The sequence below is a fragment of the Accipiter gentilis genome, chromosome 2 (assembly GCF_929443795.1).
Source record: "Accipiter gentilis chromosome 2, bAccGen1.1, whole genome shotgun sequence".
Classification (NCBI taxonomy): domain Eukaryota; kingdom Metazoa; phylum Chordata; class Aves; order Accipitriformes; family Accipitridae; genus Astur; species Astur gentilis.
This window is the reverse complement of record NC_064881.1, coordinates 36760123-36787465: the sequence shown is the minus strand read 5'-3', so window position 1 is coordinate 36787465 and position 27343 is coordinate 36760123.

The window sequence follows — 27343 nt, the reverse complement described above, 5'->3', positions numbered from 1 at the left end:
TAGCATAATAGTTGAAGAAGAGCTGATACCAACATCCTGAACTGATGAAGCAATACAAATTCTTTCCAGATAAGCGCATTTTCCTAAGAATTAGTCTATGTCTGCCTTAAATATTCAGAGTTCTTTTCAACACTCTAAAACCAGTAATTGGATCATTTATGAGGAAAGAGAAGGGAAGGGTAATTTCATTCTCATCAGAATGATTCACAGTACTCTATTATAGAGAGTCACAGTGCTGTCCCAAGGTAAAAGCATCTGCCAGGACAGGACTCAAGAATGTCTTGGCTCTGCTTGAACTCTGGAGGACATGTGTCCCCTTTGACTGCATTTTCTTCACTAGCTGCCAAGTCAGCCTAGCTAATGGCAAATGACCCCCCTCGGCTGTCATATTCTTGACTATTTGCTCTTCTACAAGGGTGGGGAAAAAAAAGAAAAATAAGAAAGACTTGAAAGGATTCCTAGAACAAAAGGCAATATATTCAAGAACTGAGGTCAAGCTTTCTTAGATCATGTGTCAAGAAAGCTATAATAACATTTAAGTCCAATTATGATGACATTAGCCTCTTCAGTAAAAGTGATCAAATAGCTCATTAAGTGTACTGTATGGTGCAATAGTAATGCACTAATGTAGTACAAATGGAATAGAGTACTACTTTGCACACCTAATCAAGATAATATCAATGTATTTCGACATTTAGACTGAAAATATTTTCTGTAAAAATGAATAATACCTTCACCACTTATTCAACTTTATACTTGGCCAACTCCTCATTTCATTTTCGTTTACAATAATTTTCATTTAGGTTGGAAAAGAACTTTAAGATCATTGAGTCCAACCATTAAACTAACACTGCCAAGTCCACCACTAAACCACGTCCCTAAGCATCACATCTACCTGTCTTGTAAATACCTCCAGGGATGGTCACTCAACCACTTCTCTGGGCAGTCTGTTCCAGTCCTTGATAAGCCTTTCGGTGAAGAAATTTTTCCTAATATCCAATCTAAACCTACCCTGGCACAACTTGAGGCCATTTCCTCTCATCCTATCACTTGTTACTTGGGAAGAGACTGACACCCACCTCGCTACAACCTCTTTTCAGGTAGTTGTAGAGAGCCATAAGGTCTCCCCTTGGCCTCCTTTTCTCCAGGCTAAACAACCCCAGTGCTCTAGACCCTTCATCAGCTTCATTGCCTTTCTTTGGACACACTCCAGCACCTCAACCCCCCTCTTTCTTGTAGTGAGGGGCCCAAACGTGAATGCAGTATTCAAGGTGCAGCCTCACCAGCGCTGAGTACAGGGGGACAATCACTTCCCTTATCCTGCTGGCCACACTGTTTCTGAATACAAGCCAGGATGCCGTTGGCCTTCTTGGCCACCTGGGCACACTGCTGGCTCATATTCAGCCAGTTGTCAAGCGACACCACCAGGTCCTTTTTTTTCCAGGCAGCTTTCCAGCCACTCTTCCCCAAACCTGTAGCATTGCATGGGGTTGTTGTGACCCAAGTGCAGGACCCAGCACTTAGCCTTTTTCAATCTCATACAGTTGGCCTCGGCCCATTGATCCGGCCTGCCCAGACCCCTCTGTAGAGCCTTTCTACCCTCAAGCAGACCAACACTTCTGCCCAGCCTGGTGTCATCTGAAAATTTACTGAGGGTGCACAAAATGCCCTCGTCCAGATCATTGATTGTCATGGTTTTAAGCAGAACTGGCTCCAGTACTGAGCCCTGGGGAACACCACTTGTGACTGGCCACCAACTGGATTTAACTCCGTTCACCACCACTCTTTGGGCCCAGCCATCCAGCCAGTTTTTTACCCAGTGAAGAGTACGCTCATCCAAGCCATGAGTAGCCAGTTTCTTCAGGAGAATGCTGTGGGAAACGCTGTCAAAGGCTTTACTATAGTCTAGGTAGACAACATCCACACCCTTTCTCTTTTGACCTAAGCTGGTCATTTTGTCATAGAAGGAGATCAGGCTAGTCAGGCAGGACCTGCCTTTCACAAAGACATTCTGACTGGGCCTGATCACCTGGCTGTCCTCACTGCACTTAAATAAAAAATACTTTCACCCTTTCTCATATACTTTTTTTTTTTGTAATCTGGAAATCTTTTATTACTTAATCAAAATATATTTATTGATCTATTGGTTAATCAAAACCATCAATTTCCTAGCTGGTATGTGCTATATAAATGTTACAGGTACTCAAGCTAATAATACCTATGTAACATTACTATATTTGTACAGAATTAATATCTAAGTATATACCTTATGTTCAAATTGGTTTTACTCTCAGAAAACACTGGTTAAATAATTTTGTAGTTAAGTGAGTTTCTGTTCCTGCTCTATGCTTATTGCTTGACCTTGAGTGAGTCACTTAGCCTCTCTTTTCTTTGTCTCCAGTCTATAAAGTGACCAGTATTTCTTTTTCCATTTTAAACTTTTTAGTGCAAGGACGTTCTTTCATTGTATTTTTCTACATCTAAGAGCATGGAGGTTCCTGGTCTTAGCTACATATTTTGAATGCTGACAGATGGCAGCAATGATACACAAACCCTTTCATTCTGACTTGAAAGAGATCTGAGAATGACCTCATCAAATCAGATCTTTATTTAATTATCCCCCAAATCACTAAATTATTACCAATAAGTATTATTATATACATAAACATGGGACCAGAAATTACATTTGAGTTCAGTGTGTGTTGGCTGCATTGAATAAATCTTACATTTTTATGAAAATGGTAGTGAACCACTTGAAAGAATTGGAGACCTCAAGCAAGTAACTTATTTTTTCTTGTATAGTATGAGACTAGCTGCATTTATTCTTCTAACGGGAATCCTCTTTAATAAATGCAGGATTACTAGAATGTAATTTGTGATTGTATTAACATGATTACACCACTCAGAATCCCGGTGGAGCCTCTAGAAATATTATTAGAGATGTCAGTAGAAAGAAGTATATGGATTAAAAGGTTCTAAACTAATCATGCACTTATTAGTTATGGCCAAATTCCTGCTAACTCCCAGATGAGCGAGAAAACAAACCAAAACTAATTACTACAGTTGTGCACACAAGTGATGATGTCTGTACTAGAAAAAGTAGCATAAAATAATGCTTATGTCTATAATCACTTTTTCCATTATGTCATTTTGAATTATTACAGAAAAAAAAAAAAGTAGCATAGTAATATGAGGTGGTGATGGGCTACAGCAATATAAAAATGAGCATCAAGACAGCAGCTGCAGAATATGTTACCTTGTGAAATAATCCTTACAGTTAGTAGAAATAGATTTATTGAGCCCATTTAACAGTACAAATAAGCATAGCTCTGACTTGAAAATAAGCAGATTCTACAGCACTGAGAGTCTGATGATTTCAGAGTTCTGTCTCTATACTTAAAAAATATCAGAATAGCAAATATGAAAAAATGTTTACTTTATCACAGAAACAAGTGTTAAAGGGAAAAGACTTTTCAGAGATGATGCTGATAATGTTCTGTATGGTAATGCAGCTTTCATATCTACACAGAATTTTTAAACCAGAGTCTAATCTTATTTTTCACCAAAACTACCATACTGTAATAGAGATTACCTAATAAAATCTGGTAATTTAAATTTTTCAGGAAGACTAGTTTTAAAACTTAGACCCATGTAAAATAAATTGCTCTTTCTTTTATTCTGTGCTGTATAGGTTTGATATTAGATTATTACTCCAGTGTCAAGCTCAGGGAAGTTCTGAAATGAGGTTGCCCAATAATTTTTCTCTTTATCTCCATTATGAAGTTATTGGAAAAAAGAGCAACTTCATCACAGAGTATCTAGAACAGCTCTGTCCAGAACATCCTATGGCTTGGTGGTTAACATCCTGCTCCATGAAATGTGGATATGAAAGCACCCCAGAAGCTTCACTCCAGAGATGGAACTCATTTTCTTTATTTCAGGCACAGTCTGTGGTCTGAGGTCTGAATTATTTCACCAGAAGGTGGATGACTCTTTTAGATGTCTCAGAAAAGAACGATAGCTGCAAAGTTCAATCAATTAGGCATACAGTGCAACTGCTTTCACTCCTCCTGCTTATTTGGCCCTAGCATCACATTTTCTGCTGATAAGATTAATTCAACTTCCAAACTGCCCAGAGTCTGTGAGTCGGGAAATAGAGCCTTTAAAGTTTTACTAGAATAAAACCATCAGATGTTCCTCTGCCTTTGTCACCTCCAGCAATCAACCTCTTATCTAGCCTTATGTCCCTGATGAACAGGAAAAGTATCTCAGAGTAGATGGTAGTGGTTACCTCCTTTTATCCAGTACTAGGTGATTAGAGTGTTTATTTTGAATATCACCACCAATCAGTTCCATGCTTTGGATTTCATTCAGTCTGGACCTGAGTCCTTATGTGCTGATTTCAGTTAAAAACTAGTATGTATCCACTGAACAGAACTGACTAGGGTTTAAACCTAAGTACAGGCACTAGGTCTAATACCACCAATGACTCTGAAAGAGACTGATCTTAGTATTTATAGAGTGCTCCTGCACACATATACTAAGTCAAAAGTTGCAGGAACTGAAGCCACAAATGCTTATAACAAACATAAAACATTCATTAGGTAACATAGACCTCTCTTCTGTAAAGCCTACTGATTTAAACATTTTCACAGAACTTAAAATACCTGACTTGATGCTCCAGCCAACCTGAATGATAACTACATGTCTCTCATTCAAATTCCAAGAATATCTTTTACCCCTCAATATATAAGTTGGCATATGAGGCAAAGGAAAGGGGACAGCCAAGAATGCAGAATTTGTGTATGAAGGAACACACAGTTTAAAAGTGGTTGGCTGTGTACAGTGTTATAATAATGCAGTTCATAGGTTGCTCATGACTCAATAAATAAACACAGCTCAAATTACACAGCTCATTTATAGATGTTTTCTGATGATGGTTGTTTTAAGGGTAGATCACTGGGAGAACTGCACCACAGCAACTTTAATATGAAAGAATTCAAAATGCATTAAATGCTTTAAAAATTTATGTTCTACTGTCTTCTCAGAAACTCGTTATAACATGTTCTAACTTTAAAACCTGCAATTAACTTGGAATAAAATCTCTGCTTGCTCCAATGATGCTCAGTAGGATATGTGTTAGAATTTCTCTTTTGGTAACATAAACAAGACAAGACCTGACGTTATTTTACCTAATTAGATTATTTTAGGTAATTAGTCTTGTCTAGGACTTATTTTGGGTTTGGTGCTGCTGCAGACTGTCTTTTGAAGACACTCATTAAAATAAGAACCCAGTCACATGAAACTCTCTGTCTGAGCTCAACATAAACCCTTTGATATCCATCAAAATTCAACACTGAAATTTAGACAATTAACTAAAGAAAGAATAAGTGTGTAAATAATAATTAAAATATGTACCTCCTTTCTTGCATGCCATGAACTGGATTAATTTTAAGGAAAAATTTTTAAATTTCTGTGAGGAAACATCAAGCGTGGGATGTATAACTTGGAAACTGCAGAAATAACTTAAAAAAGAAGTGAATAATATAAAATTTAATCATATACATAAAAAGAAAAAACAGATTTTATCTGAAAGATCTTTTAAATTTTCTGTTTCGTTTTCTTTCTGATAATGAAATATGCAATATAATTATTAATACAGAAAAGAATATATTTTCTTACTTTTTGTTGGATGTTTAAAATTGATCCTTTTTTTCAGTTAAAATGCAGAAAAATAGCTACATCTTTGGTATATGTAAACACTGGCATAAAGACTAATACATTAATTCACATCATACTGAAAGCCAGGCAACAACGCTACTCTATTTTCAGAGCACACTGATCTGTACTGGCAATTATAATTTCTGTCTTTGTATTTATCTTCATCCTTGTACACGTCTTTCCCTACCCTTTCCAAATCCTTGCTTTAAAAAAAAAGGATATGAAAGTATTAAAAACTGTTTTGGGTTTGTGTGGTGGGGTTTTGGTAGCAGGGGAGGGGCTGCTAGAAGCTTCCTTGGCTCCCAGTCAGACCCACCTCTGGCCCAGGCTGAGCCCATCAGTGATGGTGGCAGCGCCTCTGGGAGAACAGATTCAAGAAGGGGAACCTGCAGCAGAGAGGGGAGTGGAATGTGAGGGGAACCCCTCTGCAGATACCGAGGTCAGTGAAGCAGGAGGGGGAGGAGGAGTGGGGGAGGAGGGGATGCCGCCCCAGCCCGTGGTGAGGCGGCAGGCTGTGCCCCCCCAGCCCATGGAGGGGAACGGGGGAGCAGATGCCCACCTGCAGCCCGGGGAGAGAGGAGCACACGCCAGAGCAGGAGATGGTTGAAAGATGGCCATGTGAGGTGGGTTGGTCCTGGCTGGATGCCAGGTGCCCACCAAAGCTGCTCTATCACTCCCTACCCCCCCTCAGCTGTTCAGGAGAGAGAAAATATAACAAAAGGTTCATGGGTCAAGATGAGGACAGGGAAAGATCACTCGACCAATTAGCATCACGGGCAAATAACTTAATTTATTGCCAATCAACCAGAGTAGGCTAATGAGAAATTAAACCAAATCTTAAAACACCTTCCCCAAATCCCTCCCTCCTTCCCAGGCACAGTTTCACTCCCAGATTCTCCACATACCCCCCCCTGCCCCAACAGTGTAGGGGGACGAGGAATGGGGGGTTACGATCAGTTCATCACATGTTGTCTCTGCCTCTTCTTCTTCTTCAGGGGGAGGACTCCTTACACTCTTCCCCTGCTCCAGCGTGGGGTCCCTCCCATGAGAGACAGTCCTTCACAAAATTTTCAAACATGTGTCCTTCCCATGGGCTGCAGTTCTTCACAAACTGCTCCAGCATGGGCCCCTTCCACGGGGTGCAGTCCTTTAGGAGCACACTGCTCCAGCGTCGGTCCTCCACGGGGTCACAAGTCCTGCCAGAAAACCTGCTCCATGGGCTCCTCTCTCCATGGGTACGCAGGTCCTGCCAGGAGGCTGCTCCACTGCGGGCTTCCCACAGGGTCACAGATTCCTTCAGGCACCCACCTGATCCGGCGTGGGGTCCTCCCCAGGCTGCAGGTGGAGATCTGCTCCACTGTGGACCTCCCTGGGCTGCAGGTGGAGAGCCTGCCTCACCATGGTCTTCCCCACGGGCTGCAGGGGTATCTCTGCTCCAGTGCCTGGAGCATCTCCTCCCCCTCCTTCTTCACTGACCTGGGGGTCTGCAGGGTTGTTTCTCTTACATGTTCTCACTCCTCTCTCCGGTTGCCGTTTCTGTGTCCATCGCAACTTTTTTTCCCCTTCTTAAATCTGTTATTCCAGAGGTGCTACCACCATCGCTGATTGGCTCGGCGTTGTCCAGCAGTGGGTCCATCTTGGAGCCAGCTGTCATTGGCTCTATCAGACATCAGGGAAGCTTCTAGCAGCTTCTCACAGAAGTCACCCCTGTAACCCCCACCGCTGCCAAAACCTTGCCACACAAACCCAATACACTGAGACTCCATGGGGAAGCCTGTGCTGGAGCAGTCTGTGCATGAAGGACTGTAGCCCACAGAAAGGACCCATGGTGGAGAAGTTCATGAAGGACTGCAGCTTGTGTGGAAGGACCCCATGCTGGAGCAGAGGAAGAGTGTGAGGAGTCTTCCCCCAAAGAAGGAAGGAGCAGCAGAGACAGTATATGATGAACTGACCCCAACCCCCATTCCCCGTCCCCCTGCATTGCTGGGGGGAGAAGGTAGAGAAAATCATGAGTGGAGTTGAGCCAGGAAAGAAGGAGGGGTGGGGGAAAGTTGTTTTAAGATTTGGTTTTATCCCTTATTATCCTTGTTTTGATTTGATTGGTAGTAAATTAAATTGTTTGTTTTTTCCCCCAAGTTGAGTCTTTCTTTTGCCCATGATCAAAATTGGTGAGTGATCCCTCACTGTCCTTGTCTCAACTCACGAGCATTTCTTTATATTTTCTCCTTCTCATCTGACCGGGGCTGAGGGGAGGAGTGAGCAAGAGGCTTTATGGTCCTTTGTCGCTGACTGGGCTTAAAACACAACAAAACCAGAACAACATCAATCACCCCCCAAAATAAAAATTCCTGATTACATTTTCTGATAACTTACTATTTCCAGGACACAACTAATATGGGAGAACTTAGTCAAATGTTTATCTTGCATATATCATCTCTGTAAAGGAGGAAGACCTAGTCTGTGTTAATAAATACTATACATGACATCATGAGGCAGACAATCCTCTGCAGAATTCTTCAACATGATCTTATTTTTTTATTGACCTGCTTTAAAATACATAACTTACTTGCAAAATCAACTGTATACCACTAGAGTTATTTCAAGATTATTTTTTTACCCTATCAGAAATTTAAAAAAATAATTTAAGAGAACTCTTAAGATGTATCAAACAGTTTTATACAATGTATTTAGTATGCTTAAAGATATATGCTCTGTTAGGTTACCATAAGAAGCATGGCAGAATAGCTGCAATAAGAAATTAATGAGAACAGGCCACAAAATAAACCTAAAGCAACAGCTGAAGCAATAGCTGGAAGTGGTATTAAATGGAAATGTTCTAACCTGTGATGTACTATTACATACTGATCGCCTAAAGCTTTTCCAGTTGAGAACAATATGTTGAACATGTATCTGACAGAAGCCCACATTGGTACAATATTACTTCACAGTTAGGTGATCACAAGCTGCCAAGTAATTTGTAGAGATAGCCAGGGAGCTGGAGAGAGACATGATCTTGCCCCAAGGCTTATCAGAAAGGCAGAAGAGTAATACAGACAAAACAACACACATTAGTACCAATACTCAGAAACTCTCCCATTGCCCAGTGACTTGAAACCAAATATGCTGCAACAATGAAAAGGATCAGGGAAGCAAGTGGCACCTAGAGAGTCTTCAAAGTTGAGTTTAATTGCTTTTGTTTCTGACCTTTTGGGTGAAGGAAATGCATAGCTTGCTTAGTTTTTAAGATAGAGGACAAGGTAGAGGACATCTTTTTCTTCATAGGGCAGAGCTGATTGCGTCCATTGGTTAGGAAAACAAGAAAAGCAAGCAAGAGTTATAAGCCAAGGTACACAGATTAGATGCGATTAGTAAACCCAATATGTAAAAAAAAGTACATTAAAAGTAGAATTATCTCCTATGCTAAAGAAGAAAAATGTATGAATACCTGAAACTATATATATGACGAAATACATGTAGCTGTATATGGAGAAGTTATGAACATCTCAAACTGTCAAAGTTTTAAATATAACATTTTTTCACACTTTCAAAGTGATCCAAACATTAAAATTGCCCCTAAAGTGCTCATTTTCCTCATTTGTTTGTATATTTGTTTCTGGAATATATGAAGCAACTTTAACTATTTGTATTGTTTTCACTTAAGCTACTAAACCCACTATCAATATTCTATGAAGAAGGAAAAAGATAAAAAAAGTCAGAGCTCCTTTCTTATGTTCTAATCTATATGTTGTTTTTTTACAGAAGTAATAAGCCAAAACATGCAGCTGAAGTTCAAATTAAATGTAATGTCAAACCCGGGTAAAATCTGCATTTTATTTGCACTAGAAGAGTCATATGACATTACTCTCTCTTAAAGTAGAAGTCAATTGCTAGAGCCAACACTAAGGTCTAAAATAACATTACCCTGATCCATTCTCTGCTGTGTTGCCCTATGAAATTTTGCAGCAACAAAGAAACAGTGTAGCTATTTTAATGATAATAATATTCCACCTAAAATAAGTATTCCAAAACATTCCAAGGTTCCATTCAATTGGAACTTGTAAGTTAGACTCATAAAAATGAGTATCATGTACCCCAAAAAAAACCAGAACAAACCAACAAAAATAGCCCTATCCTTAGGGGTATACTCGGATTGGTTAAAGAAGAAGGATGCAATATTTTGGGGGAAAAAACAAAACCAAATACATGTGTAAAAGTTTAACTGAACCAAAGGCATGAATTCCCAACTTCAAAAGGGGAGGCTTCTTTTGTTCTCTTTCAGTTTTGTTTGCTTGTTTCTAAGGTGCTTACAATATTCAATGTTTCCAGTCTGTCTGCTTTGAGTTCTAGATGTATAGCTAAAAGCATAAAGTGATCCTGAAACACTCCTGCATATCTTAACCCTTGTCTAACCCAGGCAATCTATTTTCAATATTAGTGTTCCTCTCGTTCTTATGGTTGAGTGTCTCTGCATGATGTGATAGGACTCAGTGTGTCAGTATTCTGAATGATGACTAACTATAGCATTTTCTTGAGGTAAATATATTTAAAAAAATCAATATTATTATTTTACATCTTTTAGCAGAGGTTTCAAATAAAACCATAAACTAGAAAAAGGTGAGTTTTAAACAGAGATACTGAAAGAGAAGTGTGCCTAGTAGTCAGATAAAGCGTTCAGGTAAAAAAAAATAAAAAGACACCCCCCCCCCCCCCCCCCCCCCCCGGCCCTTGAAAACAGATTTTACCTCTTCCCTTTCCTGCTGAGTCCTTCTTTCAAGATTTTTACTCAAACCAGCGACCTTCAGTGACTTTCTGGATAGCAATAAATTTTATAGATGTATTGGTTTTGGCTAGGACAGAGTTAAATTTCTTCATGATAGCTTGTATGGTGCTATGGTTTGGATTAGTGATGAAAACAGTGTTGATAACCTACCAATGTTTTAATTATTGCTGAGCAGTCCTTACACAGAGCCAAGGCCTTTCTGCTAGTCACCCCACCCCACCAGTGAGTAGGGTGGGGGTGCATAAGAAGTTGCGAGGGCATACAGCTGAAACAGCTGACCCCAACTGACCAAAGGCATATTCTACACCACATGATGTCACATTCATCAATAAAAGCTGTGGGGAATAAGAAGGAGAGGCTGGATGTTTGGAGTTATGGCGTTCATCTTCCCAAGTAACTGTTATGTGTAATGGAGCCCTGCTTTCCTGGAGATGGCTGAACACCTGCCTGCTGATGGGAAGTACTGAATGAGTTCCTTGTTTTGCATCACTTGCATGTACGGACTTTGTTTACCTTATTAAACCATCTTTATCTCAACCCATGAGTTTTTGCACCTTCTGATTGTCTCCCCCATCCCACTGGGGGTGAGTGAGTGAGCAGCTGTGTGGGGCTGAGCTGCCCACTGGTATTAAACCACAACCATAGAAAACCTTCTGAATCCCTAGGAAAATTCTTTCTTTTAGATTCCTGATGCCATAGTCCCCAACCATGACATGCCCCATGCCCTTGGTCTTACTATAGCACCAGGAGGTGCTGGCTCCACACCAAGACTGGAGGCTTTTCCTAGCCAAACATACATAAATTTGTCAGGATAAAAGTAATGTTATTGTTGCCCACAAGACTTCTATAGCCTTCTTTTCTACTGCTCAGCTTATTACTTTATTGAACAAAGTTTAATATAAAACTATGTACAGTAGGTAGTACGTCCTATCAGTCACAGGTGCCTAGAAATGTCCCTGGCCTGACAGACAGGAAAAACTGAGAGTAACTTGTGCTAATCCTTACTGACACAAGAGTTAAGACATTTTGCCCTAGTTCTAATACACTCAATCCCATAGCACACCTACTGCACCTGACAGAAGATAGTTACCCACATGTCACGCTGCCAGTGTCTACTTTCTTTCCCAGTCAAACTTAATTACTCAATGAAGCTGGAGAGAGAGTATCCAACCAAAGGGCACACAAACCTGTATCTCCCACATGCCAGTAGTGTCCAAAAATCCTGCTTTCAGTGTTTTTTATTCCTGGCTCTTTGTAACTTTTTGCTTAGAGTATCTCAGAATCACAGGATGGCTGAGGTTGGAAGGGACCTCTGGAGGTCATGTGGTCCAACCCCCTAATCAAGCAGGGTCATCTAGAACAGGTTGTCCAGGACTGTGTCCAGATGCTTTTGAATAACCCCAAGAATGGAAATTCCACAGACTCTCTGGGCAATCTGTTCCAACCATATTAGTCGTCATCTACCCTGTTCTTAAACATGATATATAGGTAACACAAAATTGAGACTATGTGTGGTAGTGCATACCATTTAGCAGTGCTCTAAAAGCTTTGTTTCTTAAGAACTTCATTTAGGATTCTGATAATAAAATTAAGGGATCCTAAATCAAGATTCTCCAAAATATACAGGCACTTCAATGTAACTTTGGGGCTATATTATTTAGGTGCCATAATTCCCTATTTAGAGGCTTAATGCTATAGGAATGAGTCATATAAGGAGGACGGTCAAAGTCATCTTTGAAAATTGGACTTATACCCCTTTTTTAAGTAATTCTGGAAACATGGCTCAGACAGCTTTACAGAATTGTCTAATTAATATGTAGCCTACTTTCCTTATCAGTCACGTGGCTCCTGAAATATAACCAAACAGCCACAATTATGTAATTTTGTCCATGACCCTGTTATTTAGAGAGCATATTTTGTAAGTGTTTGATTGTTAATAATGAGTAGAACTTGTTTTAATTTTCTCTGAACTACAGAGTCTCATACCTTGCTCTTCTCATACAACCTGGGACAAAAGTCATTCCTTCTTCATGTGACATTAGCAGCTACCAGATAATTTCATATGCGGAACAAACACTGCATTACGGACCTCTTCATCCCTAGAATGCCAAATAATTTAATGCCTAAACCATAACTGCTGCAACCTACAAACTACCGCTTAAAATACTGACTTGTCCTATCTGCTACTTCTGGTAGTGTCTATCCCTTATTACATACTGCAGATTTCCATTTATATAATAGTTTATATTTTAAATGAGGTGAACAGAAAAAGTATTGGTAATTACTCCTGATCTGTTTGATCTAGACTGTCCTTTTTGGTTTTACTTTTTTTTTTTTTTTTTTTTGTGATCCTCCTTTTCAAGTAATTTGCTACAAGTCAAGCATTTTCTATCCCTTCCTTTCTTCTTCTAATGAATAAAAATGGATAATAAATAAAAAAAATAAGTCTTTATGTCTGATTTTCCTTCAAATACAACATGAAACTAAATGAAATTACGTGTCAGTTCTCAAAATTTATCTCAAAGTCTCCAAACTCTTTCCAAGGTGAATGCAAGTTCAGCTAGTATCAGCAAACATCCAGAAGGTGAATTTAAGTGATACTTACACTTGCCATTGTCCAGCCACAGAGATACAAGATGACAAATATCAAGCATATTCCTACAAAGTCTAAATTTACCAGCTGTAACAAATATTATATTTAAATATTACAGACAGCCTTACAATAAGTTTACTTTTCATGTCCTTGATTAATACAAACATTCATCCATAAAATTGCAAAGTAATATATCTCTTGAATAAACATATGTAATGTCAGTTCTTGAAGACTACTTACAGAACAAATTTCCACTGAAATCTGTGGCTGCAACAGAAATCTTATAAAAGACATATAGTCTCTGGCAGCAAAGGACTTTTTGCTTAAATGTAAACAGATGTCAGCACATATTTCTGAGTGTGCTCCTTTGGGAGCTACATGATTACTCTTAAATCAATTAAACATGGATTTGTTCCCCCTAAAAACCCTTTAAAAATTATTTTCCCTGAAATGGATTAAATGCACACTTACAAAGGAATATGATGATTGGGAATATAATTAACTCAGAAAGCATAGTGTAAGACACAAGACCAGCTCTTTGTGAAATCTCAGCTCTTGAGATTTCATTTAATTATTAAGGCATTTAGTTAAATTCTTTCACATAATGCCTAATTTTCTAACCACCTTTCAGTATCTGGGTTTCCTGCAGGATTGAGACTGCAAACTACCAAATACTGGGAGATTTTGTAAAACAAAATAGCTTCTTGAAGCAGTTTGAGGAAGAGTTTTAAAATTTCATCAAATTGCACTTCTGTAGAAAACAAGCTCTTAGACAATAATGAACTAATTGTTCCATTCAAGCAGAAAAATGCAAGAAAAGACATCATGTCAGGCTTACAGTTTAATTCCCAAATTCAACCACTTATTTCTTCAGTTTCTTTTAACCAGGCCAATAAGAAATCTGCTGAGTTACAAAGTGGAAAACACTAGAATATTGGAAAATGATCTGCTTACTTCCTAACCTTGCTGGTCTTCAAGTGATACAAAGAATAAGATGACTTATTTCTGACCCATCCCTCAGTTAGGTTAGGACAGAGGAGAGAAAATATATTACCTTACTCACATTGACTACTGGTATTTTGGAATAATCATATTACTAGGTGCTCAGGTTAGAAGGCAATAATAAGAAGGCAAAAATAAAGATCTGTGCAGGCAGTGGTTCATGGAATGTTTGTTAAGCTTCTTTTCTGAGCCTCCATCTAAGCAGCTTTCTCATTTCCACTGACTCTCACAATCCAAAAAGACTGCCCTCCTTTTTTGGGGACCTTAGATGCCTAACTTTACTTATTCTATTCCTTTACCACGGTTGCCGAAAGAATAAACAGATACAAGTTACTCTCCATTTAATTTTCAGTGAGAGCAACCTACTAAAGCATAGGTGAAGAAAGTGCAGGAGTCATTGGGAGAACCCACTTGGAGACAGACACAGTCATGCTTTGCACTGACCCTGGGCAATGAGCAAGCTGGGACAAAGGGATCTCGGAGACCTGGGCTTCCTTATCCAGGCAGGCAGGTCTCACAGCTGTGCCTGACCTTGGACTTTTATATCTTCCAGACTGCCAGGCCAGGGACCTGCTGGAAGTTGGGGGCTGCCAAGTGGAGAGCTGTTGGGGGGTGGCTGCACTCACACATCGCCACCAGACACCACCAGTCCAGCCTGTGCTGGGCAGCTCCTCCAAGTAGTGTAGTCAAAATCCTCTGCCTCTGCTGCCTGCTGACTCCCCCAGTGGTACCCATGTCTCGTGGTCCTTCTTGGTCATACTTCGTCAGCCTACCCAGCAGCTCCAGTGCTCTTCAGTCATATGAAATGACTTAATTTTCAAGGGCAGAAACACCAAGGACCCTTAATGAAAAAAAAAAGTGGGCACAGAGAGAAAGACTTTTCCATGAGCTTGATTCAGCTGCTGCTGAAGTGAAAGAGAATTTCCCTGTTGATTAAGAAAGGAGCTAGGTGTTTTTCTGCCTGGCTGGTAAAGTTTGAACATTACATTTACTCACAATAACAGTGAGGAAATCTGCTGCATATATGATGACTATGCCCAAGAGAAACACATAATTAAAAAGGAAGGGGCATTTTAAATCAGCCTGTCTAATCAGATGGAGAGTGTTAAAGGAAACATTTTACTCATTCCTGCATACAAGTGGGGAGAAGCACATTTCCAAGACATCCTGTGACTCAGCCATTTTCCTACCAGAAGGAAACAAATATGTTGGTTTTAGTTTCTTCCGGACTTAGTGATAATTTATGCCAGCTCCCAAGAGAGATTTTGGTCCACGTCTGAGTTAATACAATCACTAGAATTATTTTTTGCCTCCTGAAACATTTTTCATGTCTATAATGAAAAACCCCCTGATAGATAACGTAGCTATAGTACACTCCATTTATTAAGGTACCCTTTGCATTGACTTAGAATTAGTCTGCTAACGTTTCCATGTTCATTAGCTAGGCAACCCCCCCTCAAAAGGCAAATTTCACTATCAATATACTGATTCACTTTTTCCTTATCTGCCACTTCTTTTTTTTAATGCAAAGTTTAATATTCATACATTCTTCAAAGAAGATTTAAAGCCAGAAATAGATCTGATTTAATACACCTAATGAAAACTTTTAAGCAACAGTACATTTTTAATGCACATAAATACTCATGCTACAATGACAGGTGAATGATGTTCTTAAATTCATGGTTGTTAGAAACATATTAATATTTATTTTCTTATTCTTGCCTGATTAACCAGTGCTGTATGTCTCACATCTATCTCTGTGTGGTTTTAAGAGTACAGAAATGAACTGTCATATGGTTAAGAAACTATATTGATGCTTATTTCCAAACAATGTTCATAAAGTTATTGTGACATCTTATTCAAAGTAATCCTTAGTACCTTACATATTTTAATACTACTTTTAATTTTTTAACATTAGTGAAGTTATGTGTTAATTTACATTTTGCATCATTTTGTCTAGTTCCATAATTCCACAGTTGAAAAGAAATATAAAATAAAGCACATGTCAAGCAGGAGGGGGTTTTTGCCAAAATCGTTATATTTAAACAAAGTACACAAACCCATGTGCTTTTTGCAGGCACAACTGTGAACTCCATTTACATATGCTTTATCTGTAATTATCTATGTAGATTGGATAAACTGCTCTTGCATATGAATAGGCATTTAAGCCTACAGTTACCTGATTGGCATGTGAAGGGTAGGTCTGCAACTGCATGTCTAATAAATCTAAAAGGGACGTCTATAAAATCCAGTTAATACTCAATAATCTTTTGATATTAGAAGCAGTCTGCCCCTTTGCTCAATTAGCAAGCTGCCAAAAATAGACAGAATAGCTGAGCTGCATTTTCTGTACAGTCTTGTAAGGATAGGCTACAAATTCTGCCCTTCACCTCCACAAATGAAAGGGTGAAATCAGGGCTATCCTAAGATCAATAGAAAAATACCAGTAAAATCAGGAATTTACTTTTGGCCAAACTACTTTACCTGAAAATTAATTCGTTTAGCCACTCTTTCAATGTTTTCTGCTGAACTTTGTGGTGGCAAAATCCACACAAAAAGGTAGCACATTTATATTTTCCACTTCACATCTTACTTCAGAGTGAAGGAAGTTTTAAATAAATGTGTTGTAAACCAGCAAACTATTCTTATTACTGCTAGCATTGTTTTTATTAAAAAAAAAAAAAAAATGTGAGAACTTTCAGTATATTACCAATAACTAAGGTTTTCTTGATTCTTCGCTAATAAAAAGACACACCACCATTTCATACTCTCATATCTCCTCATGTAGTTCACACAAAATAACATTTGCTGTCTTCAATAATGAGTTACAGAAGAACAGAAGAGAGAGAAGTAGTAAGAGAAGAGCTGCAGAAGAGTTTGTCCAAGACATCTCAGGGTAATAAGTGTTTCATTATTTTTTTAAAAAATATCATTTAAAAAGATTTGTATGTTCTTGAGAAAGGAAAAGTAACTGCAGTCTGATGATGCTTCTCCACAAAAGTACATTTTCTATAGCTGCTGTGTTCTTTGAATAGCATATGCTAGTGACTTGTCAGATCACTGGGGACAAGTCAGAAAGAATGTGAAAATGTGACTTTTAGCTCACCTTTGCATTGTCTTCTCCTCTGAATAGGCTGCTTCTCTGCTGTCTTTAAATAACCTAAGGGCTTTTCCTTCTAATGGTAGGCTGAAGAGGCCACTGAAGAGCATAAACATTGTTCAAGAACAGCATAGGATAAATGCAAGCATAATACACTCCTTTTTCTTCATCTGGAATGCTGAAAGAGTGAGTTAGATGAGAGCCATGTGTCATCTCTATGCTACTACATGAAATAAAAAATGATAAATTTGGGGCAGTTAAGCATACATAAATTTGAAGAAAGTATGGAATACCCAGTATATTTTAATATTGTGCATATACATCTAAGTCTTCCACACATCCTCTTCTTCCATAAAAAAATGTAACTGTATATATTGATCTGGTGAAACTTTATATATTTTCTAAGATCTGTGTTGGATCCTTGATTGATCTTTCACACGTCTGGGAAACATGGCTGTCCCTAGAGCATACGCACTCTAGTCATGTGTAGACATTCCCTACATGATCAGAGCTATTGTACATTTTACTGTATTACGGAAGTGAGAAAGGAAAGCTAATGTATCTGGGAAATGAGTTTGTACACATGGGAAGAATGGCATAGTGCACATATTTCTGTTAAGGTGCCATGGTTTAACCCCAGCCGGTAACTAAGCATCATATAGCTGCTTGCTCACTCCTCCCACACATTGGGATGGGGGAGACAATTGGAAGGGCAAAAATGCAAAAACTCATGGGTTGAGATAAAGACAGTTTAACAGGTAAAGTAAAAGCTGCACACGCAAGCAAAGCAAAACAAGGAATTAATTCACCACTTCCCATGGGCAGGCAGGTGTTCAGCCATCTCCAGGAAAGCAGGGCTGCATCACTTGTAACACATATCTTGGGAAGACTCCAAATGTCCCCCGCTTCCTTGTTCTTGCCCCATCTTTATATGCTGAGCATGATGTCATATGGTCTGGAATATCCCTTTGATCAGTTGGGGTCAGCTGTCCCGGCTGTGTTCCCTCCCAACTTGTGCACCCTCAGCCTCCTCACTGGTGGGGTGGGGTGAGGAGCAGAAAAGGCCTTGGCTCTGCGTAAGCACTGCTCAGCAGTAACAAAAACATCTCAGCATTATCAACACTGTTTACATCACAAATCCAAAACATAGATGCATAGTAGCTACTGTGAAGAAAATTAACTCTATTCCAGCCAAAACAAGCACATAAGGGAATTCTAGACAGAAATAGGTTACTTCTAGTCAGTGAGTTAACACAAAAAATTACCAAAGTTGTGATGTTACTGAACCACTTAGTGTTATCTTATACATTTCAAACTTTGGTGAGGTGCATAATGTTTTGGTGAGCATAATGGTTCATAGTGCCAGAGTCTGAATGTTTGTTGGCTGAATCATATACCTTCTGTAGCATGTAATTTCTTTTTGTTCTGCAGAGTGTATTAACCTTGTGAAAAGTCATTCAGAAAGCCCACTTTCAAAACACGCTGTAACTCAATAACTGATTAAAATACTATTCTAAGATGTGAAAAGGAAGACCATAAAGACAGTTCTACAAATCTAAGTTCGACTCAGTACTGCGTTGTTGGATATAACAAGAAATTCTTGGATTTGTCCCCTGCCAACACCCCAAGAAAAGCCTAATTCAGCTTGATGTCTTCTAGGCAAAATGTAAAAGTCAAGCAGAGAAAAGTTTTCCCTGCCCATTTTTTGTCCTTTCCAACAGGTACATATAACTTTTTCCCATCATAGTCATCTTCTTCCTGAAAGTGTTGTTCTCTAGGGTACTTCTCCTATGCTATGTCAATTTTTCCAATGTCTAAAGGCTCCAGAGTACCCAGCCGGGGTGCAAATTCAGCTAGATAGTAAAATGCCAAGAAAATGAATACTTTACTATTTTAATTGCCTTCCATGAATCACTGTTCCATCTGTGGGAGAATATCTGACTTTTCACTCATGCAGGGACAAGTCTTGCATTTGTCTAGAATTAATGTATCTGTAACTAGCTGACCCACCTTACATTAATAATCTATAAAAATCCAGATATATCAGACAAAATGCTGAGCAGAAAGAAACAAAAATAGTGTTGGTGGTGAAAGAAGCTGAATATTACTAATTACTAGGCAAGCATCCTGGCAATAGACAGAGGGGAGGGGTGATACTTTTACCTCTGATTTTGGAGTCAGTCATGGATCATCATTATATGCTGATCTTTCACTTGTCTCTGAACAAGACCTGAAAAGGAAATGTATTTGTACACGAATAATGATTCATTTATTTTATAGAGTATTTCACTTTGTTGTCAGCTAATTAAATTCTGTCACTGAACCAAATATGATTGATTGTTACCTACAGCTGTTCCCTGTAAATCTGTCTGCAAATAGCTGCTCCAGGACAGTAAGCATTCTGACACTCTCTAAAACACAGTCAGCAACAGAAACAGACAACCGTTGAAAATTTAATCTTAACAAGACTTCCACTGAACTCATGGGGATACCATTTTTAATTAGAAAGAGAATGCCAGACTCTAAGTAGCTTGCTTAGCAAAGTTCACTAAGTAACATCTGATTAAAAGACATAAGGTGGACAGCTTTATTTTCCCTCTAGGAAAGCCAGTAGCTTTAGAAATTATTATTTCCTTCATAAGATACATTTAGTCATCAAAATTACAGGCTTGTCAGACCATGCAGGCATGTGGCAGATTACCCTATATATTTTTTAATTTTTTAAAGTTTGCTTCCTACTGATGTGTCAAGAAAGAGAACACACTGCCAGCCAACCCATTTTATTATGAACAATATAAAGATTTATCTACAGAACTAAAAAACTGATGTGCCCCAGTCACGTATGATAGTGCAATGGGACAGGATGCACTCTCAGAAAGGCTGCAATGATAAAAAACTGGGAAGAGTGATTCACCAGTGGTGGTGCTGCCATTCAGAGGGACCCTGACAGGAAATGGGCAGGGTGGAACCCCATAAAGTTAAACAAGGGCTACTGTAAAGTCCTGTAGCTGGAAGTGAATAATTTCCTCAGCAGTATAGGCTGGGGCCAACCATCTGGGAAGCAGCTTTGCAGAAAAGGTCCTGGGAGTCCTGGTGGACTGTAAGTTGAACATGAGCCAGCAATATGCCTTTGTGGCAAAGAAGGCAAACAGCCTCTGGGGCTGTGCTGGGCAGAGTGCTGCCAGCAGGCTGAGTGAGGTGATTCTTCCTTCAGCGCTGGTGAGATATCTCTGGGTACCGCGTCCAGTTCTGGGCTCCCCACTACCAGAGATGTGACCATACTGCATTGAGTATAGAGAATGGCCACAAAGATGATAAAGAGAATAAAGCACTTTTTATACAAGAGGCTAAGAGAGCTGGGACTGCTTAGTCTGGAGAACAGAAGGCTCTGGAGGATTTTATCCATGTGTATAAAAACCTCATGGGGGTGGGGGGTAAAGAAGATGGAGCCAGCCTTTTTTCAGTGGTGCCCAGTGACAGGACAAGGGACAATGGTCCAAAACTGAAATACAGGAAATGTTACTTAAACATAAGGAAAAAAATTCTGCTGCAAGGTTGGTTGAGGACTGGAGCAGGTTACACAGAGAGGCTGTGGATGCTGCATCTTTGGGGATATTCAAAGCCCAACTCCCCATGCTCCTGAGCAACCTGCATTAGCTGACTGAGTTGAGCTGCCAGGACTTGTCTAGATGACCTACAGAGCTTCCTTCCAGACTCATCTGATTTTTGATTCTGTGTTTATATATTTAAGGGAGAGAGAGGGGAGGAAGAAAGAAAAAAAAAACCCTGTTGTGTGGTTGGTTGTTTTTTTTCTTTTTTTTTTCTAGTAATTTAAGGTAAATTTAAAAGTCAAACAATAGTAACAGATTTCGCTCTGAAACTAAAATCAGTCATACTGTTTTCTACAAATAAGAATATCCAGGCCTCTATATCCATCTGGAGATATCAGGTTGAAACTTCTTTGGAATATTCTTTTGAGTTTGAACATTCAAAATTAGGAGGATGGAAGCAAACAGGCAGCAGCACTCTGTGCTGATGTGATCTTTTCTTTCTAGTACACTTTTTTTCTGTAATTTTTTTTTTAATGGACAATGCAGGTACTGGTTATGGTATATGCTTCTCTACAGTTAATAAAGAGTATTGTTCAAAATTGTACTGAGGTCTCAAGAATTGTCTGATAGGTTCATATGAAAAGAAACATGAGAAAGCAGAGTCAAAGAGCCTCCATTTATATTTTCTTCAGGCAGACTGTATAAAGTAAAATCTAAGCATAAAGAACCAATATGTTTCAGTAAAGGACTGAAGATAAAGCTGATGGTATGTTTTATATACTGCTGTAGCAATATACAAGGAAAACCAACATTTACTGTTATGGTTCTGAGTTTAAGATAAAACAATTTCTGAAATTATTTTATGTAGACTTGTTAATTATTAGGTGTTAGGAAGCAGACATCTGTTAAAACAAAGATGCTTAAATTTACAATGTAAAATTGAGTTCCAATGTATTTTATTCAAGTAGTTGTGAGTTATATATTTTCCTTTTCTAGATGAAGATATTGGCTTTATTGAATCGAGACATTCTAGGTTTGAAATAAATAATTTTTTACAAAGTGCCCTGGAAAATGTGAGATCACAAGAACAAAACATGTACAATAAAAATGGGTACAAAAATGGGATTATTTCAGAAATTCCATAGTAAGACTTACAGACAAATGTAGAAGAACTATAGAAATGTAGAAAAAATATTAAACATCAGAAGTTTCTAAGCAGATTTTAAAAGAATGCTCAGTTGAAAAGTTTTTGCAAGTTTAAGACCAACCCTGTGTAGTCTTTCAACATTTGTGTGGAAAAGACAAGATCCAAATAAAGTATAAAAAACAAGGACATATTGAGGAATATTTCTAGATTTCTTTTGATTATATTTGAAGATAATTTTAATACAACAATTCAGTTTAACGACAAACAGTACTGAACAAACTTAACTGTCTTCCCTTTTGTTCCTACCTATTGCTTTTGGTTTAGAAATTTTATTCATGGAATAATTATAAAATTTCTGAAGATCTTTAAGAAACATTCAAACAAGTGAAATCGTCAAATACTGAAATTAATTTCTTCAATATAGAGTACAATTTTCATCCTGTTTGTACTCCATTTATACCAAAGAATTAATAATACGTGTTGTTCTAGATATCCTCCAGGAAAATAATCCCATTTCCCCATGCAGAACCTTATGATCCAAAAATTAGATAACAGAATGACTGAATAATTTACTAGACTGTGCATTCCAGAATAGGAATAAATTTGGAGAAGTAATAACCATGCTGCTGGCACTTCATCCTTTACAACTTTGAGTAAAATAGTGCTTAAAGCAAGCTCATTTACTCAACTGATGTCATTAATTTGTAATAGCTGAGGATCTTAGCTATACTAGCTAAGGATCTGGCACATATATGGTTTATGGCAGGATACCTCACAGAAGATGAGTAACTGATAGTGTTGTCTCTAGGCTGCTAGTAATTTGTGTTTATCTTATCTGGCCAAAAAAAAAATAATAAAAGGCACATGCAGGTATCTCTGACTAATGTCTTCATATTTTCTGATCCTCCCTAGTACCCCTGCTAATAAGGATGGGAGTTGTCTAAGTGGGTTCTTACTGAACCACTTGAATTCTGGAAGACAGAGAAGTTGATCATGCTATTCACAGGCTCCTTATTGCACCATAACATGGTTTAGTCTCCTGTACACACTCTGGACAACCTCTTATTGCCATTATAACCTCTGTGACACTAGTGAACTTAAGGGTGGGGAATAAACAGAAAGATGATCACATATATAGAAACTGCATTTTTGTTTTTGGAAAATAACCATCAGATGAAGCCTCTAATCCTTGATACCAGTGATCTATTCCATTTGGACATGATTAATTGTTCACAATACCTCGTGGGAGTTGAGTAGTAACATCTTTATTATGGAAAGGTGGAGATTTCAAGAGTTTCCCTCTTACTGCAAATATACAACAATGTGATCCCTGTTCCATTTATTCTGGTAAATCTAATTTCTGTGTTCATGTATTATAAATAATATATGGAGACTGTCTCTAGGTACCAGAATATAACAATAGTAATAATGAAGTGTTAATGCTGGCATCTGGCCTTTTCAATGTCTAATGGAACTGGAAATAGAAATCAAACATAGACCACAATTTTCTCTCAAAATGAAGATTTTCACTAGGTAGCTATCTTCATTCTTAGCTATTTTTCTTTCGTATTTAGTCAAATGACTTGTAGTCTATATGTGATAGCCTTTACCAGAACAAATTAGCTAACTCTGTGCAAGAAAAATATCAAAGCTCCTATTGACTTAGAAGCTTGCTATATCCTTATCTATCCAGTACTTACTTATCCAGAGGCAATTCAGACCTACAGCTTACTCATATTAAATTGTATTTTACTCCCAAGCTAATTCCAGTGTTTAGCAGAGGTATTTCCAGAAGTAAATTATCTCTTCATAAATAAAAGGAAAGCAGAATTGGTCCCTCTGCCAATTTGAATGCTTGTTTTACTGAAAATGATTTTGCTTCTGTCAAGGTAATTGCCAATTATAATTTAACAAACAATTGTCCGCTCTCGCTGAGGCATCTGAATTCTCTGATACAGAGTTGCGTTCACACTCTGTCTTCAAGTATGCAAGGGTATACATAACTTTCTGTATTTTACAGTCTTTTATAAAATGTGGAAAAAAGGTAGATTTCAGCTCTGTGGAAGTTCACTTTCATCAGTTTTCTCTACAAAGCCTTTAAACCCACAGACTACATTAAAAAAAAAAAAAAAAAAAAAAAAAAAAGAACAAATTGGAGTGTTTATTTGAAGGAAAAAAAAAACAAACAACCCACCCCCTCCCCCAAAAAAAACCAAAATAAACCAAACATGATATTTGTATTAAAACAATGAATACTGAACATTGTAGTTCAACTGTTGTTCAATTAACTAAGCCAGATTCTGACCCTGTTTTATTGAAACCTCTTGTGTCTTACCTTTTCCAGTCTTTTGGATCTGTGTAATTCAGAATATCTTCCAGAATTCAAGAATGTGATAAAGTTACAAATTCCAGGTAAGATGAGTATACTTACAGATCTGTGAACATGAGAAGGAGAATAACTAAAAGCCTTTCTTAGGTGCAATAACATGTGGACTTAGGAGGCTGGAATTGCTTTCAGGGTGTTCTTGTGGCACTGTGCAAAGCTAGCAAACTAAAAGAAGGCACAGATTGCAGGAACACAGATAAAGTATTTCCAGACTGTCTGGATCCTAGGAATGCACTACCCTGCTTACTCCATATTCTACTCTGGTCAATTCACAATCAAGTATAAGTAGCAATTTTTAAACAAGAATTGAAGAGGTGAGAAGCAGCCGCTAGACAGTAAAGTAGATCAGCAGGACACCAGCAGTTTCAAGGCTGCTTAACTGCATGGGGAATTGAAACTGGAGTACCCGTTCCTAAAACGGATACTTGGCATCATTTTCCATTCACTGATTTGCTCTTTCAGTTGTATTTTTAACTTAGCTTCTGCATTTTTCTGTTTCATGGAGCTTGAAGTAGAGTTCAGAAGTTCTTGAACAGAAACCTATGACCTATTACATCCACCCACACTTGTAGACATCCCCACAATCAAGAGCTGAAAAAGGGACTCCATCATCCCTGCAATTATGGTGCAAGTGTACAGTTTACTCAAGACTAGGAAGGTCTTGGTCTAGAAACAAAATACTTTGGTTTATGCTGAGGGAATGAAGAAAGGCATGCCTACATAACAACTAAACCACAAGCTGTTCTGAAGCGCATAGTTTTTAAAACCAGAAAGACCTATGTTACTTGGTCATCTGGATTTACCCCCCTCTAAGCAAAGGACAAAGATTCCACATAGTAACTTCTTCATTCAGCCCATCACATTTTCAGATAAAAACTACTTATTTTTCAGCTCTTAGAAATGTCATTTCCTTCCCTGAAGATTCTGACTGTAGATCTTTTGATCTGTTTTGTTCTATCTACCCCTCAACACTTTTACTAAAAGTACAGATTATGTATCTGGACTTTCAGAAAGTTTCCACAGATTGTAATAAATAACCCCCACAAATTTAATATTTCCTCTGTGTATTTTTACTTTATTTCAAAGTCTCTGCATTTTTGCTCTCTTCAGAGAAATTACTGACTTGTTCTTCCTTCACTAGTTAAAAATATTTCGAGACACAGAAAAGATGTTCATCTATAGCGCATTTTCTGTAATCTTCTAAGTCTCTATTACCTCATCAAATAAGTGTCACATATTGTTTCATATATTTTATGTTAAGATTCAGTTTGACCATGGCTGACAGTTTTGAAGTTACAGTTTCCACTCCAAAGCAAAATTTCAGTAATTCTTTTATTGTTGTTTTAAGGGTTGGGAATTTCAAAGCTGAAGATGACTCATTTGTCTTTTCTGAATATTAACTGAGTCTGAAAACTAACTTAGTCTGGAAACTAATTCCATTAGTTATACATATTGAGTCTTTTATTCTTATTTTCATTATACTTGCACTACAGCCATCATAAGCCATTTAATCCTTGGTCTTATGTGTTCAGTTTACTCAGTGTCCTGTTTTAGGTTACTAGGATATGTTAGTTGGACACAGAGACAAAAGCAGCGCAGGAAACCACAAAGTCTTGTTCTACAAAGCCCCTATTCTACTGGGAGTTCTTTCATCTCAGTTTTAGTTATGCCTGTGAATGAAATCAACAGACCTATAACCTTGAATCTTGAAGAGGCTGAGCAGCACGTCCTGTGAATGGAGAATACTCTCAGGGATCATAGGAGCTTTTTCAACAGTAACTAGAGAATAAGAAAAATTGTTCTTCTGAGATCCCTTTGCCCTTTTATTTACAAAGTTCTTCTGAGCCATAGATGTTTAATTTGACAATATAGCAATTTATGTCTGATATTCTGATTCTCATGTACTAGCATTTTATTTGATAGAGTTAACCTTCCTATTCATAATAATAACATCAAATTAAAGTCTGAGGAAATATAATAGGAAATGAAGTCCTGTTAACTAACTTATTTTCAGAAAGGATTCCAGGTATTGTATATTAAGTAGGAATAGTTCAAGTACAGATTTATTTTTTTTACGTAACTCTAGTTTGCATCTATAGAATCTTTTACTTTTTAAGCATCAGGCATCAATAAGAAATACTGCTACAGAATGGATGTTTTACATATGCTTACTAGTTATCTCTTTAAAGGATTTCCAAATACAGCAGAATTCACTCTTACCAAGTATAAGAGAAACGTCCTATTCAGAAATGTTATAATTAAGCGGTAAGATGGCAGTAACAGCTAAAAGCTTATCTTGTGCTAGCTGAAGTATTTTCTTCTCTTTAATTTTCTGCTTTTGTGCAGCCATTTTGCTGATATGAACTTACAGCATTGCTTTTTGTTGTGTTTCACACTAAAACATAGCAATTTCTCAATTTTCTTTTGCAGAAACAAAGGAAAACATTTTAACAAATGAACTCAAAACTCTATGACAGCATTTTTGATCGCTAGAAACTGCATCTACTATAGATAAATTGTTTTACAATGAAGGGTGATAATGGCCAGACAGAATTGTAAGACAAGGGACTTTATTCTTCTAGTGCAGAGATGGGAAGTTAAACTGAAATACTGATAATGAGAATGGAGTAAGTACCGTAATTAGAATACAGAAGATTATACATAGACAATACCACAGATGATTTAAGTGATTTAACAGACACTTCTGTGTACACTTTTCTTCTCACTGTTAAGTGAAGGGATGCTCTGAGTTTGAGTAGTCCAATGTTTTCCTTTGAGTAGCTATTAATCTCATTCAAAGGGAAAAGGATAAGTACTAATGACCCATTTTCCTTAAAAGATGTCAGTATCAGAGACTGAAGTGTTTATCTCAAGGACATATACTACATTTTTAAGGCATTAGAATGTGACCCAATATTCATTAAAGTGTCTAGGAGGAAAGTGAAACTAAACCAAAAACATGTTTCATACCATACTACTGAAGTCTTACACAAATCATGCCACTTTATGAAAAGATTTAAGCACTCATACTGTAAATTATGAGCTGTAGATGTTCGATTTTGT